At 38.8% G+C, this 14,950-nt stretch overlaps 1 long non-coding RNA gene across 5 annotated transcripts in view; it reads left to right on the top strand.

Annotated features, from left to right (window-relative positions):
• The window catches only part of LOC125964545 (uncharacterized), a 116,561-nt gene that overhangs the window by 94,147 nt on the left and 7,464 nt on the right, over positions 1–14,950 (top strand). The window lies entirely within an intron of this gene.

Genomic DNA, 14,950 nt, shown 5'->3' with positions numbered 1-14,950 from the left:
TCAGTACAATTCTCTCTTTTTGGTGTACAGTTGTGTGAGTTTTTAAAATTTTTAATATATCCTTTGTTACAGATTTTTTTAATTGAAATATAGTTGATGTATTATATTGTGTAGGGTCAGGTGTACAGCAAAGTGATTCAGTTATATATATATATTTTTTTCATGTTATTTTCCATTACTGGATACTAGAAGATATCGAATATTGTTCCCTGTGTTATACAGTAAATCCTTGTTGCTCATCTATTTTATGTATAGTAGTTTGTGTCTGTTAATCCCATACTCCTCATTTCGCCCTCCCTCTTCCTTTTCTTCTTTTTTATTCTCTTTTTTATACAGCAGGTTCTTATTAGTTATCCATTTTATACATATTAGTGTATATATGTCAATCCCAATCTCCCAGTTCATCCCACCACCACCACCACCACTTTCCCCCTTGGTGTCCATACATTTGTTCTCTACATCTGTGTCTCTATTTCTGCCTTGCAAACTGTTTCATCTGTACCATTTTTCTAGATTCCACATATATGTGTTAATATACGATATTTGTTTTTCTCTTTCTGACTTACTTCACTTTGTATGACTTCTCTAGGTCCATCTACGTCTCTACAAATGACCCAATTTTGTTCCTTTTTCTGGCTGAGTAATATTCCATTGTATATATGTGCCACATCTTCTTTATCCATTCATCTGTCAATGGACATTTTGGTTGCTTCCATGTCCTGCCTATTGTAAATAGTGCTGCATGAACATTGGGGTGCATGTGTCTTTTTGAATTATGGTTTTCTCTGGGTATATGCCCAGTAGTGGAATTGCCGGATCATATGGTAGTTCTATTTTTAGTATTTTAAGGAACCTCCATACTGTTCTCCATAGTGGCTGTATAATTTACATTCCCACCAGTAGTGCAGGAGGGTTCACTTTTCTCCACACCCTTTCCAGCATTTGCTGTTTGTAGATTAAGAGTGAACTCTGCACTAGCCTTTTCTTGGCAAGGCTACACATCTCCAATCCGAGGTTTTCTTGCTATCTCCCTCTGATCTCCCTGGAGTTTTAGAAAAACTCCTGAGCCCCTCAGGTGAGCCAGTCCTGGCACTGTCCAGTATCAGCACCAGCTATACTACCTCTAGTCTGGAGCAGTTGCTGGGATGGTTCTTTCTTGTGCTCCCACCCACCCCCCTTTTCCTGCCTTTACTAATTTTCTCCCCAGACACATCATCCATCCCCCTCCATCAGGTATCTTTGGCTCTGTTTCCTTCTTTCTCATTCCTTCCCCTAGACCGTGATATAGATCATGTCATCCCCTTGATTAACCCTCCAACAAATTCTGCTTTCACAGGGTGCGTTCCTTCAACACATCAGAGGCCTCGGGCATCACTGGTCATTGGTCTTCCATCAGGAGTGCTCTGCCCACATCTTGGCATGCCCAACCCTCTCTGGACATTAAGATCTCCCACCACATCTTTTCTTCTCAAGCAGGTCTTCCTGACCACTCTACCTCCCCACCCTGCATCACTTCACCCATTAAAATTTTTTTCTTCAAAGCTTTATTAGTCTCTGATTATCTTGTTCATTATTTTGTTTTCTTTATTATTTGCCATCTCCCCTCACCTAAGTCTCCATGAGAGCAAGGGCCTTATCTACTAAAAGATGACATTTGTCTTTGGTTTATAAGAAAATGAATTAACTTTCAGGGAAAGGTCCAGGTAGTGTGTCCCTGTTTCCTCAGAACAGTCTGGGTTATTTCCATGTCATTATTAATAGCACTCACTTTCATTCTCAAAAGTGTGCCAGTGGGATGGTGAGAATACCTTTCTCTGGGTCTCTTGTCATTGGTGCTAAGCACTAAGAATTATCTTTTTGTGTTTTTTTTTATTGAAGTATAGTTGATTTACAACGTTAGTTTCAGGTGGACAGCAAAGTGATTCAAGTTCACATATGTATATATAAATATATATATATTCTTTTCCCTTATAGGTTATTATAAAATATTGAGTATAGTTCCCTGTGCTATACAGTAGGTCCTTGTTGGTTATCTATTTTATGTATAACAGTGTGCTTATGTTAATCCCAAACTCCTAATTTTTCCCTTCCCCCCTTTCCCCCTTAGTAACCATAAGTTTGTTATGTCTGTGAGTCTATTTCTGTTTTGTATATAAGTTCATTTGTTTTTTTTTTTTTTTTTTAGATTCCACATGTAAGTGATACCATATGATATTTGTCTTTCTCTGTCTGGCTTACTTCACTTAGTATGATAATCTCTATGTCCATTCATGTTGCTGAAAATGGCATTATTTCATTCTTTTTTATGGCAGAGTAATATTCTATTGTATAAATATACTACATCTTTTTTATTTATTCATCTGTTGATGGACATTTAGGTTGTTTCCATGTCTTGGCTATTGTAAATAGTGCTGCAGTGAACATTGGGCTGCATCTATCTTTTTGGATATATGCCCAGGAGTGGGATTGCTTGGTCATATGGTAGCTCTATTTTTAGTTTTTTAAAGAACCTTCATACTGTTCTCCATAGTATGGAGATTGTAAATTGGCTGCACCAGTTTACATTCCCACCAACAGTGCAGGAAGGTTCCCTTTCTCCACACTCTCCCCAGCATTTACTGTTTGTAGAATTTTTGATGATGGCCATTCTGACCTGTGTGAGGAATTATCTTTTTGTGATCAGCACTCTTTGTAACCAAACTTCCCTGACACAAGGAAGGCCTCAGCCTCAATGTAGATTTGATTTGAGGCAGGGAATGGATATGGGGTAAACATACAAACTGTAAATGTCAGCTCCCTCAGTTGACATAAAATTATTTCTCTGCTATAAAAGTACATTTGACTATTTTTAATAATTTCAGAGTATCCTGGCATATGGATGCCTGCTAATTTATCTAACTAATCCCTTATTAATGAATATTTCAATTCTTTTCAGTTTTTTCGTTGTTAACAATGTTGTGACAATGAACATTCATATATATTTGTTTTTGTATACTGGTGAAAATTTTCATCAGGTTAAATTTCTACATATGAAATTGCTGGATCAAGAGGTCCGCATGTTTACAAAGCTGATGGTTATTGTCTAAGGCCATTTGAAACAGGAAATTAATATAATGATCACCTTCCACTAAAGCAAGCATGTGTTTCAGTTTCCATTTGGGGGTAATACACTTATATTTTACACATACATACAAATATGCCCTCTATGAGGAAAAATTTTTAGATATTCAAACTATATAATTATCTTTTGCATTCCCAGCTTTCACTTTAATGATCTCTAATGCATGCATATGGAGTGAATTCATGGATCATTAGCAGTTATACGCCTTTTGTGTTTATTTTAAGCTATGTAATGGTCACAGATGGATCCCTAATTTACCCATTTCTCCCTATTTTTAGACAGGAGTCCCAATGTCTACAAACTTAAGGGGATAGTTATATGCTAAACTCTGAAATAAAGTCAGTCTTTGTGATATTAGTGTGGGTACACTAAAACCACATCATATTAGAGCTGTAAGGGATCTTATAGATCTATAACTGGAGTGCTCCAATTCATAGTTTGGGATGCAAATAAGGCACCACTCAGGTGGGGTCCCAAAGTTGAATATGGGAGCTCTCGCATGCCCAGTGAACAGGAAATACAGTGACCTTTGCTGGGATCCCCTTCCTCTAATAGGCCAGGGCTCTCCTGGTCATTTCTGTTTCAACTTCTGGAGTCCCAACTGAGACTGGGGACTCTTGTCGTTCCACAGAGGTTGGTGGCTCTAGGGGAAGCCGCTAGTGTAGCTTGCTTTGGCCACCGCTCTTCTTTAAAGGACCAAAGAGAAGGTCCCAGCCCTCAGGAGTAAGTTCAGCCAGTGGTGGGCTTCAGGCAAACCTGGCTTGGATTCCCATCATTATAGCTCCTCACTCACATGGCCACTTCCCCAGGACTCAAGCCTGCTCCCTGATCCTAGGTTGGGTCTGGTCCCAGTGTGCACTACACTTTTGAACTCCTAAGTTGGTGCAGAAGCTGGGCTGGTGGTCCTGTCTTTTCTCCTTGGTGGTGAGTTTACCTAGGGTTCTCGTGGCCCTTCCCTGACTCTAAGAATAGATCAGGGCAATCCCCAGTTCGCCCTGACTAGTTATAATTTTTGAGAAAAAGTGTAAGCGTCTTGATCCCCTCCTGCCCTCATCCCCTACGAGTGTCTTGGGCTCCAAATACAAACTTGGTTACTCCCTGACAGTGGTCTTCATGCTTCACACATCAGTATTTTTTCTCTCTCTCTCTCAGATATTAAATTCCATTTTACCCATCTGTTCTACTGGAGATCACTTAAGTCTAGTCCCCTCATTTTAAAAGTGAGGAAACTGAGGCACAGAGAGAAGAGAAGTTACTTACCCATGTCACACACCTGGTCACGATAGACCAGAGACAAGAATTCTTGCCTTCTAAATCATAATTCAGAGCTCTGTTGTTTCCACTAAGATGCTTCTGTTTTGTGGGTTTTCTCAGATGAATTTTGAAATGCTAGCCATTTTCTTTCTACATTCTTGGCCACATTCCAAGCTGCCCAGCTGAAAAATGGTCAGACATGCTGGGTACGTTTTTATTTACCTAGTAGTGATTTCCAGAGTCAAAACCAAACCGCTCATTAAAATCAGCTTCTGTTTCAGAAAACTCACATCATTGTCCCCCTTCATTAGGACAGAATAATCAAGAGCTAGCCCTGAGCACATTCATTGTCCTAGAATGTGCTTTGATGCTTCTCTGTGACCTAATGAATCTAGAAAAATCTTTATGCTGCAGCCCAGCGTTTGGTGCATGTTTCCCTTTCCATAGCTCCTCTCGACTCTCCTTTGGGTCAAATCTTTTCAAGGAGTTTCTCATTCTGTTTCATCCTAAACATTTGTCACTTGATGGACAGCTGAAGGAAGCAACTGGAAAGTGGTTTGGAGAGGTAATAAATCCGTGTGAAAAGCAATCTCAAGTTTTGGTTGTTGACCCCAAGGGCTGGATTCCTTACCTATGGCATGGAGTCCTGGGCGTTCACCCATTCCTCAGACTGACTGCTGGCTTTGGGTGGGACGTGCAGACAGGTCATGGGTGGGGGAAGAGAAGGATAGGAGTGTTCACATTTACAGGTCCTTCTCCTCAGGAATTCTATTTCACAAAGCCCAGAGTTTTGCTGAGTATTGGCAGAATACGTGGAGTTGACCTGCCTAACATTGGGTCAGACTGCCAGGCAGCATTAGTCAGGACACCATTCTACAAAGACGGCCTCCAGAACTTTCTGAAAAACACCTTTGAAAGAATCATGTTTCCATCTTGATTTATCTTTATGCATTAAAATGCAGTGAAGACTTAACTCTCTAGGTTTGCAACCATAAATTTTACTAAAATGTCACAGTTCCACTCTGTCATCCACGTTGGCTCATATCTCTAGGAGAGAAGTTCTCAGCCCTGGTAGCACATTGAATCAGCTGGCGGACTTTTAGAAATTTCCAATGCCCTGGCCACTACTCAGAGGAATTAAATCAGACCCTCTTGGGGTGGGACCTAGGTATCAGTACTTTTAAAAACCCTCTGGTGATTCTGCTGTGTAGTTTAGGTTAAGAACCACTGCCTAAGAATTACTCCCTACAGGCAATAATTGGCCTAAAGTACAAACTCTAAGCTTTGTGAGGGCAGAAACTGGTCTGTTTACTCTCACTCATCCCCGACACCTCTAATACCTCCTGGCCCATAGTTGGTACTTAATAAATATTTACTAAGTGAATGAATACATGTTTATTTTGAACTTCATAAAGATGTATATAAAGAAATGCTCTTCCTTTTGCCTGGGGATAATGTTACGCATCTGTAGTCATGGCACTAGATCAGGGTTAGAGGCTTCTAGTTACCCTGAATTCTTAAATTACAGGATCCTGGAAGGTTTATGGCCCTCAGGGAGGGGCATGGCTGGCCAGAGCTGAGGGGACTTTTAGGTGGGATCAGCACAGTGGCTATTTACCAACTGGAATGAAAGCATTTTGATATTTTAACCATAGGTCCTTCTGTACTCATGTATAAGCAGGCCACAGTGATTTGGGCTTTTCCTTCTACTGTTGCCAGAGATTTCTAGTCTCAAAGGCTGTGTATGGTCTGGTGTTGTCCTCTCTCTGACTTCACTTTCTATCATTCCCCAGTCCCTCTCCCTGCACTCCAACCACACTGGCCTTCTCTGTGTTTCTTGAACACTGTCAAGCTCCTTCTTGCCTCAGTGTCTTTGCACTTGTTGTTTAGTCTGCTGGACCATTCACCTGATGGAGGCATGCAAAGTCATGGTGCAAAGGGCTTGGATACAAAGAGAGGCATGACAGCAATCAGTTTGGCAAGAAACCTACCACATGGCCTCTTTAGGTCAACACTCAGTCTCTCAGATAAAATGCTCAGCATCTCAGTTTTCATCTCTCTCTCTCTCTCTCAGTTTGTGCTCAAAAACATTTTTGTTGCCTGCTAGAATCTGAATATTAATTATTTTCTTTATGTTTCTGCAATAAATCTCCTAATTGTCTTTTCTTTCCCTTTCTACTCCATACTCCCTGGCCATCCCCTTCCCCAGATTAATGCTTTATACTGGCTAAGGAGATGCTTCATATGGAAATACAAAGGAGAAATGCACATTTATATGGTTTAAGATACTATCCCAATTATACTTACAATGGTTACTCACACTAGGCTCAAGCAAGGGGCTGAGTACTTTCTACATATTGTCCCATTTAATCTTCACAAGAGATTTTCTCTTCTTACATGTGAGAAAACTGAGACCTTAAATGGTTGAAGAAACTGCTCTAGAAATCCTTCCTAGTTAAATGGTAGAGCAGGATTTTAACTCAGAGCTGCCAAACTCTATAGCCCATGCTCTAAAGCCTTGCACTCTCTCTGCCTCTCTGTAAGATCGTCATCTGTAAGGTCCCCTTTATAAAGCTACAAAATTCCTTGATACTACCTATTTGTTTAAAGCTTGTTTACTGCTCTAAGGAATATGTACTAGCTGCAAACTGCCTGGCTAAAGCTTCAAAGAAAATAGCAAAAAGAGGGCTTCCCTGGTGGCCCAGTGGTTGAGGGTCCGCCTGCCGATGCGGGTGGCGCGGGTTCGTGCCCTGGTCTGGGAGGATCCCGCGTGCCGCAGAGAGGCCGGGCCCGTGGGCCATGGCTGTTGGGCCTGCGCGTCCGGAGCCTGTGCTCCGCGGCGGGAGAGGCCACAGCAGTGAGAGGCCCGCGTACCGCAAAAAAAAAAAAAAAAGCAAAAAGAAGCATGACATGGAGAGTGATTGTAATGGCAAATCACAGAAGAACATTAGGGAAGTCTCCATACAGAAGGCTTTTTTCTAATCCAGGGAAATGGCAATGACATTTCATCATGGAGCATGACCTAGCAGAATGGGCTGCCAGGCTGAAATGTACTTGAATATCTTATCTTCGTGTTGGGCACATAAGCAAGGGTACATATTATATGCACGACTATTTTTCTTTGGGTTAAGGCAGTAAATTTCTCTTGGTATACCGTATCCAGTTAGGCTTCTCAGAAAACTGTTATTTCCTAGTCCTAAATTCAACATGGCTGAAAAAGATGTTTCTTCACAGCTTCTATCATTTCTACTTAATCCTAAATTATTAATAGTTTCAATTTATTCCTAAGAAGTTACTATTTTACTTTCTAATTATTCAAGGGGAAGAGTTGAGTGAAAAAAAAAATGTTATCACTTTTTTTTCTTGCTCCACACTGTTAAAAAACAATGTTAAAATGTGGTCCCTGGGCCAGCAGCCTGCACATCATCTGGGGAACTTGTCTGAAATGCAAATTCTTGGGCTACCACCCGGACCATATGTGTGTCTCCTAGAAACTTTATAGTTTAAACTGTTGTATTTAGGTTTATAATTCATCTCATGTTAATATTTTTCCGTGTACTTTTCCAGTTGTACCAGCACCCTTTATTAAAAAGACTTTCTTTCTCCCAGTTGAATTGCCTTAGCTCTTTGTTCCAATCAATTAACTATAAATGTGTGGTCCATTTCTGGGCTTTCTAATCTGTTCTACTAATCTATTTATCCTTACCAATACCACACTGTCTTGATTACGGTACCTTTATAATAAGTCTTGAAATCAGGTAGGATGAGTTTCCAACATTTTTCTTTTTTGCTCCATTTACTTAGGCCCTCTATAATTTTGCTCAGCAGTGTTTTGCATATAGGGCTTTGGTGTATAGGACTTGCATGTCATTTGTTAAATTATGTGTGTGTGTGTGTGTGTGTGTGTGTGTGTGTGTTTGTGCCCTTCTGTTAATGATATTTTTAAACATTTTTATTGGAGTATAATTGCTTTACAATGGTGTGTTAGTTTCTGCTTTATAACAAAGTGAATCAGTTATACATAAACATATATCCCCATATCTCCTCCCTCTTGCATCTCCCTCCCTCCCACCCTTCCAGCTGGTCGCAAAGCACTGAGCTGATCTCCCTGTGCTATGTGACTGCTTCCCACTAGCTATCTATTTTAGATTTGATAGTGTATATATGTCCATATATACACTACCACTCTCTCACTTTGTCCCAGCTTATCCGTCCCCCTCCCCGTGTCCTCAAGTCCATTCTCTAGTAGGTCTGCATCTTTATTCCCATCTTGCCCCTAGGTTCTTCGTGACCTTTTTTTTTTTTTTTTTTAGATTCCATGTATATGTGTTAGGACATGGTATTTGTTTATCTCTTTCTGACTTACTTCACTCTGTATGGCAGACTCTAGGTCCATCCACCTCCCTACAAATAACTCAACTTCATTTCTTTTTATGGCTGAGTAATATTCCATTGTATATATGTGCCACATCTTCTTTATCCATTCATCTGTTGATGGACACTTCAGTTGATTCCATGTGCTGGTTATTGTAAATAGAGCTGCAATGAACATTGTGGTACATGACTCTTTATGAATTACGGTTTGTTCAGGGTATATGCCCAGCAGTGGGATTGCTGGGGCCTATGGTAGTTTTATTTTTAGTTTTTTAAGGAATCTCCATACTGTTCTCCAGAGTGGCTATATGAATTTACATTCCCACCAACAGTGTATGAGGGTTCCCTTTTCTCCACACCCTTTCCAGCATTAATTGTTTCTAGATTTTTTGATGATGGCCATTCTGACCAGTGTGAGATGATATCACGTTGTAGTTTTGATTTGCATTTCTCTAATGATTAATGATGTTGAGCATTATTTCATGTGTTTGTTGACAATCTGTATATCTTCTTTGGAGAAATATCTATTTAGGTCTTCTGCCCATTTTTGGATTGGGTTGTTTGTTTTTTTGATATTGAGCTGCATGGGCTGCTTGTAAATTTTGGAGATTAATCCTTTGTCAGTTTCTTCATTTGCAAATATTTTCTCCCATTCTGAGGGTTGTCTTTTCGTCTTGTTTATGATTTCCTTTGCTGTGCAAAAGCTTTTAAGTTTCATTAGGTGCCATTTGTTTATTTTTGTCTTTATTTCCATTTCTCTAGAGGGGGCTCAAAAAGGATCTTGCTATGATTTATGTCATAGAGTGTTCTGCCTATGTTTTCCTCTAAGAGTTTGATGGTCTCTCACCTTACATTTAGGTCTTTAAACCATTTGAGTTTATTTTTGTGTATGGTGTTAGGGAGTGTTCTAATTTCATTCTTTTACATGTAGCTGTCCAGTTTTCCCAGCACCACTTATTGAAGAGGCTGTCTTTTCTCCACTGTATATTCTTGCCTTCTTTATCAAAGATAAGGTGACCATATGTGCATGGGTTTATCTCTGGGCTTTCTATCTTGTTCCATTGTTCTATATTTCTGTTTCTGTGCCAGTGCCATACTGTCCTGATTACTGTAACTTTGTAACATAGTCTGAAGTCAGGGAGCCTGATTCCTTCAGCTCTGTTTTTCTTTCTCAAGATGCTTTGGCTATGCAGGGTCTTTTGTGTTTCCATACAAATTGTGAAGTTCTTTGTTTTAGTTCTGTTAAAAACGCCAGTGGTAGTTTGATAGGGATTGCATTGAATCTGTCGATTGCTTTGGGTAGTAGAGTCATATTCACAGTGTTGATTCTTCCAGTGCAAGAACATGGTATTATTTCTCTATCTCTTTGTATCATCTTTAATTTCTTTCATCAGTATCTTATAATTTTCTGCATACAGGTTTTTGTCTCCTTAGGTAGCTTTATTCCTAGATATTTTATTCTTTTAGTTGCAATGGTAAGTGGGAGTGTTTTCTTAATTTCTCTCTCAGATTTTTCATCATTAGTGTATAGGAATGCAAGAGATTTCTGTGCATTAATTTTTTATTCTGCTACTTTACCAAATTCATTGATTAGCTCTAGTAGTTTTCTGGTAGCATCTTTAGGTTTCTCTATGTATAGTATCATATCATATGCAAACAGTGACAGCTTTACTTTTTCTTTTCTGATTTGTATTTCTTTTTCTTCTCTAATTGCTGTGGCTAAAAGTTCCAAAACTATGTTGAATAATAGTGGTGAGAGTGGGAAACCTTGTCTTGTTCCTGATCTTAGTGGAAGTGGTTTCAGTTTTTCACCACTGAGGACGATGTTGGCTGTGGGTGTCATATATGGCCTTTATTATGTTAAGGAAAGTTCCCTCTATGCCTACTTTCTGGAGGGTTTTTATCATAAATATGGGTTGAATTGTGTTAAAAGCTTTTTCTGCATCTCTTGAGAAGATCATTTGGTTTTTCTCCTTCAGTTTTTTAATATTGTGTATCACATTGATTGATTTGCGTATATTGAAGAATCCTTGCATTCCTGGGATAAACCCCACTTGATCATGGTGTATGACCCTTTTAATGTGCTGTTGGATACTGTTTGCTAGTATTTTGTTGAGGATTTTTGCATCTATGTTTATCAGTGGTATTGGTCTGTAGTTTTCTTTTTTTGTGACATCTTTGCCTGCTGCTGGTATCAGGGTGATGGTGGCCTCATAGAATGAGTTTGGGAGTGTTCCTCACTTTGCTATAGTTTGGAAGAGTTTGAGAAGGATAGGTGTTAATTCTTCTCTAAATGTTTGATAGAATTCACCTGTGAACCCATCTGGTCCTGGGCTTTTGTTTGTTGGAAGATTTTTAATCACAGTTTCAAATTCAGTGCTTGTGAATGGTCTATTCATATTTTCTATTTCTTCCTTGTTCAGTCTCAGAAGGTTGTGCATTTCCAGGAATTTGTCCATTTCTTCCAGGTTGTCCATTTTATTGGCATAGAGTTGCTTGTAGTAATCTCTCATGATCCTTTGTATATCTGCAGTTTCAGTTGTTACTTATCCTTTTTCATTTCTAATTCTATTGATTTGAGTCTTCTCCCTTTTTTTCTTGATGAATCTGGCTAATGGTTTTTCAATTTTGTTTATCTTCTCAAAGAACCAGCTTTAGTGTTATTGATCTTTGCTATCATTTCCCTCGTTTCTTTTTCATTTTATTTCTGATCTGATCTTTATGATTTCTTTCCTTCTGCTAACTTTGGGGTTCTTTTGTTCTTTCTCTAATTGCTTTAAGTGTAAGGTTAGGTTGTTTATTTGAGATGTTTCTTGTTTCTTAAGGTATGATTGTTTTGCTATAAACTTCCCTCTTAGAACTGCTTTTGCTGCATGCCATAGGTCTTGGGTTGTCGTGTTTTCATTGTCATTTGTTTCAAGGTATTTTTTGATTTCCTCTTTGATTTCTTCTGTGATCTCTTGGTTGTTAAGTAGTGTATTGTTTATCCTCCATGTGCTTGTATTTGGTACAGATTTTTTCCTGTTATTTTTATCTAGTCTCATAGCGTTGTGGTCAGAAAAGTACTTTATATGATTTCAATTTTAATAAATTTACCAATGCTTGATTTGTGACTCAAGATATGATCTATCCTGGAGAATGTTCCATGAGCACTTGAGAAAAATGTGTATTCTGTTGTTTTTGGATGGAATGTCTTATAAATATCAATTAAGTCCATCTTGTTTAATGTATCATTTAAAGCTTGTGTTTCCTTATTTATTTTCATTTTGGATGATCTGTCCAACGGGGAAAGTGGGGTGTTAATGTTCTCTACTATAATTGTGGTACTATCAATTTCCTCTTTTATGGCTGTTAGTATTTGCCTTATGGATTGAGGTGTTCCTATGTTGGGTGCATAAATATTTACAATTGTTATATCTTCTTCTTGGATTTATCCCTTGATCATTATGTAGTGTCCTACTTTGTCTCTTGTATTAGGCTTTGTTTTAAAGTCTATTTTTTCTGATATGAGAATTGCTACTCTAGCTTTCTTTTGCTTTCCATTTGCATGGAATATCTTTTTCCATCCCTTCACTTTCAGTCTGTATGTGTCCCTAGGTCTGAAGTGGGTCTCTTGTAGAAAGAATATGTATGGGTCTTGTTTTATATCCATTCAGCCAGTCTATGTCATTTGGTTGGAGCATTTAATCCATCTACATTGAAGGTAATTTTTGATATGTCTGTTCCTATTATCATTTTCTTAATTGTTTTGGGTTTATTATTGTAGGGCTTTTCTTTCCCTTGTGTTTCCTGCCTAGAGAAGTTCCTTTAGCATTTGTTGTAAAGCAGGTTTGGTGGTGCTGAATTCTCTTAGTTGTTGCCTGTCTGTAAAGGTTTTAATTTCTCTGTCAAATCTGAATGATATCCTTTCTGCATAGAGTAATCTTGGTTGTAGGTTTTTTCCCTTTCATCACTTTAAATATGTCCTGTCACTCCCTTCTTGCTTGCAGAGTTTCTGCTGAAAGATCAGCTGTTAACCTTATGGGGATTCCCTTGTATATTATTTGTTGTTTTTCCCTTGCTGTTTTAAAATTTTTTTTGTATTTAATTTTTGATAGTTTGATTAATATGTCTCAGTTAGTTTCTCCTTAGATTTATCCTGTATGGGACTCTCTGTGCTACCTGGATTTGATTAACTATTTCCGTTCCCATATTAGGGAAGTTTTCAACTATAATCTCTTCAAATATTTTCTCAGTCCCTTTCTTTTTCTCTTCTTCTTCTGAGACCCCTATAATTCAAATGTTGGTGTGTTTAGTATTGTCCCAGAGGTCTCTGAGACTGTCCTCAATTGTTTTCATTCTTTTTTCTTCATTCTGCTCTGCAGTAGTTATTTCCACTCTTTTATCTTCCAGGTCACTTATCCGTTTTTCTGCCTCAGTTATTCTGCTATTGATCCCTTCCAGAGGATTTTTAATTTCGTTTATTTGCTGTTCATGATTTTTTCTTTGCTGTTTAGTTTTTCTAGGTTCTTGTTTAACGTTTCTTGTATTTTCTCTATTCTATTTCCAGGATTTTGGATCATCTTTACTATCATTATTCTGAATTCTTTTTCAGGTAGACTGCCTATTTCCTCTTCATTTGTTAGGTCTGGTGGGTTTTTACCTTGCTGCTCCATCTGCTGATTTTCTTTGTCTCCTCATTTTGCTTAACTTCCTGTGTTTCAGGTCTCTTTCTCGCAGGCTGCAGGTTCATAGTTACTGTTGTTTTTAGTGTCTGCCCCCAGTGGCTTAGGTTGATTTAGTGGGTTTCATTGGCTTCCTGGTGGAGGGAACTAGTGCCTATGTTCTGGTGGATGAGGCTGGATCTTTTCTTTCTGGTGTGAAGGTCCACATCGGGTGGTGTGTTTTGAGGTGTCTGTCACCCTATTATGATTTTAGGCAGCCTCTCTGCTAATGGGTGGGGTTGTGTTCCTGTCTTGCTAGTTGTTTGGCATAGGGTGTCCAGCACTGTAGCTTACTGGTCGTTGAATGATGCTGGGTCTTGGCGTTGAGATGGAGATCTCTGGGAGTTTTTCGCCATTTGATATTACGTGGAGCTGGGAGGTCTCTGGTGGACCAATGTCCTTTACTTGGCTCTCCCACCTCAGGGGCCCAGCCCTGATGCCTGGCTGGAACACCAAGAGCCTGTCATCCACATGGCAGCTATGAGGTGTCTCCAAAGAATCAATAAATGCACAAGGTAGCAGGAAGAGCATTCAGGACCTTGACACATGAAGTCAGGCTGTCATTAGCAGACCTATTCGGCCACATCTTGCCATGGTTAGCACTGCACTGTGGAAATCAGTGTGAATCCTTGAACACCACTGGGGATAGTGAGACAACTGAATGAGGAGATGCAATGCTGAGCTGGAGACAGTCCAGAGGCATAAGCAGAACACTGGATACCTCCAAACTCCAGAACTGCAGCCTCCAGAGGCCCTCCTTTAGACCTGTTAATGATATTTTTAAAGAAGTTAAAAATTATGGTAAAGTATACATAACATAAAATTTTTTCATTTTAACTATTTTTAAGGTACAGGTCCGTGGTATTAAGTATGTTCTCACTGTTGTGCATCCATTGCTACCATCCATCTCCAGAACTCTTTTCATCTTCCCAAACTGAAACTTTGTACACTTTACACAATAATCCCCAGTTCCTCCTTCCCCCAGCTCTTGGAAACCACCATTGTACTGTCTATCTCTATGAATTTGAGTCCTGTAACTTCTCCTCTAGGTCCCTCCTGTAAGTGGACTCATACAATATCTGTCCTTCTGTGAGTGGCTTATCTCACTTAGCATAATGTCCTCAAGGTTCATCCATGTTGTAACATGTGTCAGAATTTCCTTCCTTTTAAGACTGAATAATATTATATTGTATGCATATGTCCTATTTTATTTATCTATTCATTTATCATTGGAATGGATACTTGGGTTTCTTCCACTTTTTGGCTATTGTGAATAACGCTGCTATGAGCATGGATGTACAAATATCTGTTTGAATCCCTGCTTTCAATGCTTTTGGCTATATACTTCAAATGGTATTTTTAAGACTATCTTCCAAATGTTTATTTCTAAAATATAGAAATACAATTGATTTTTGTATATTGATCTTGTTTTCTTTCTGTGACTTTGTTAATTCATTTATTCATTCTACCAGTTTTTTAGTAGATTATTTAAAACATT

Source organism: Orcinus orca, chromosome 5 (genome assembly GCF_937001465.1).
Source record: "Orcinus orca chromosome 5, mOrcOrc1.1, whole genome shotgun sequence".
Taxonomy (NCBI): domain Eukaryota; kingdom Metazoa; phylum Chordata; class Mammalia; order Artiodactyla; family Delphinidae; genus Orcinus; species Orcinus orca.
Note: the sequence above shows the minus strand (reverse complement) of the source record. Positions and strands in the feature narration are given on the sequence as shown.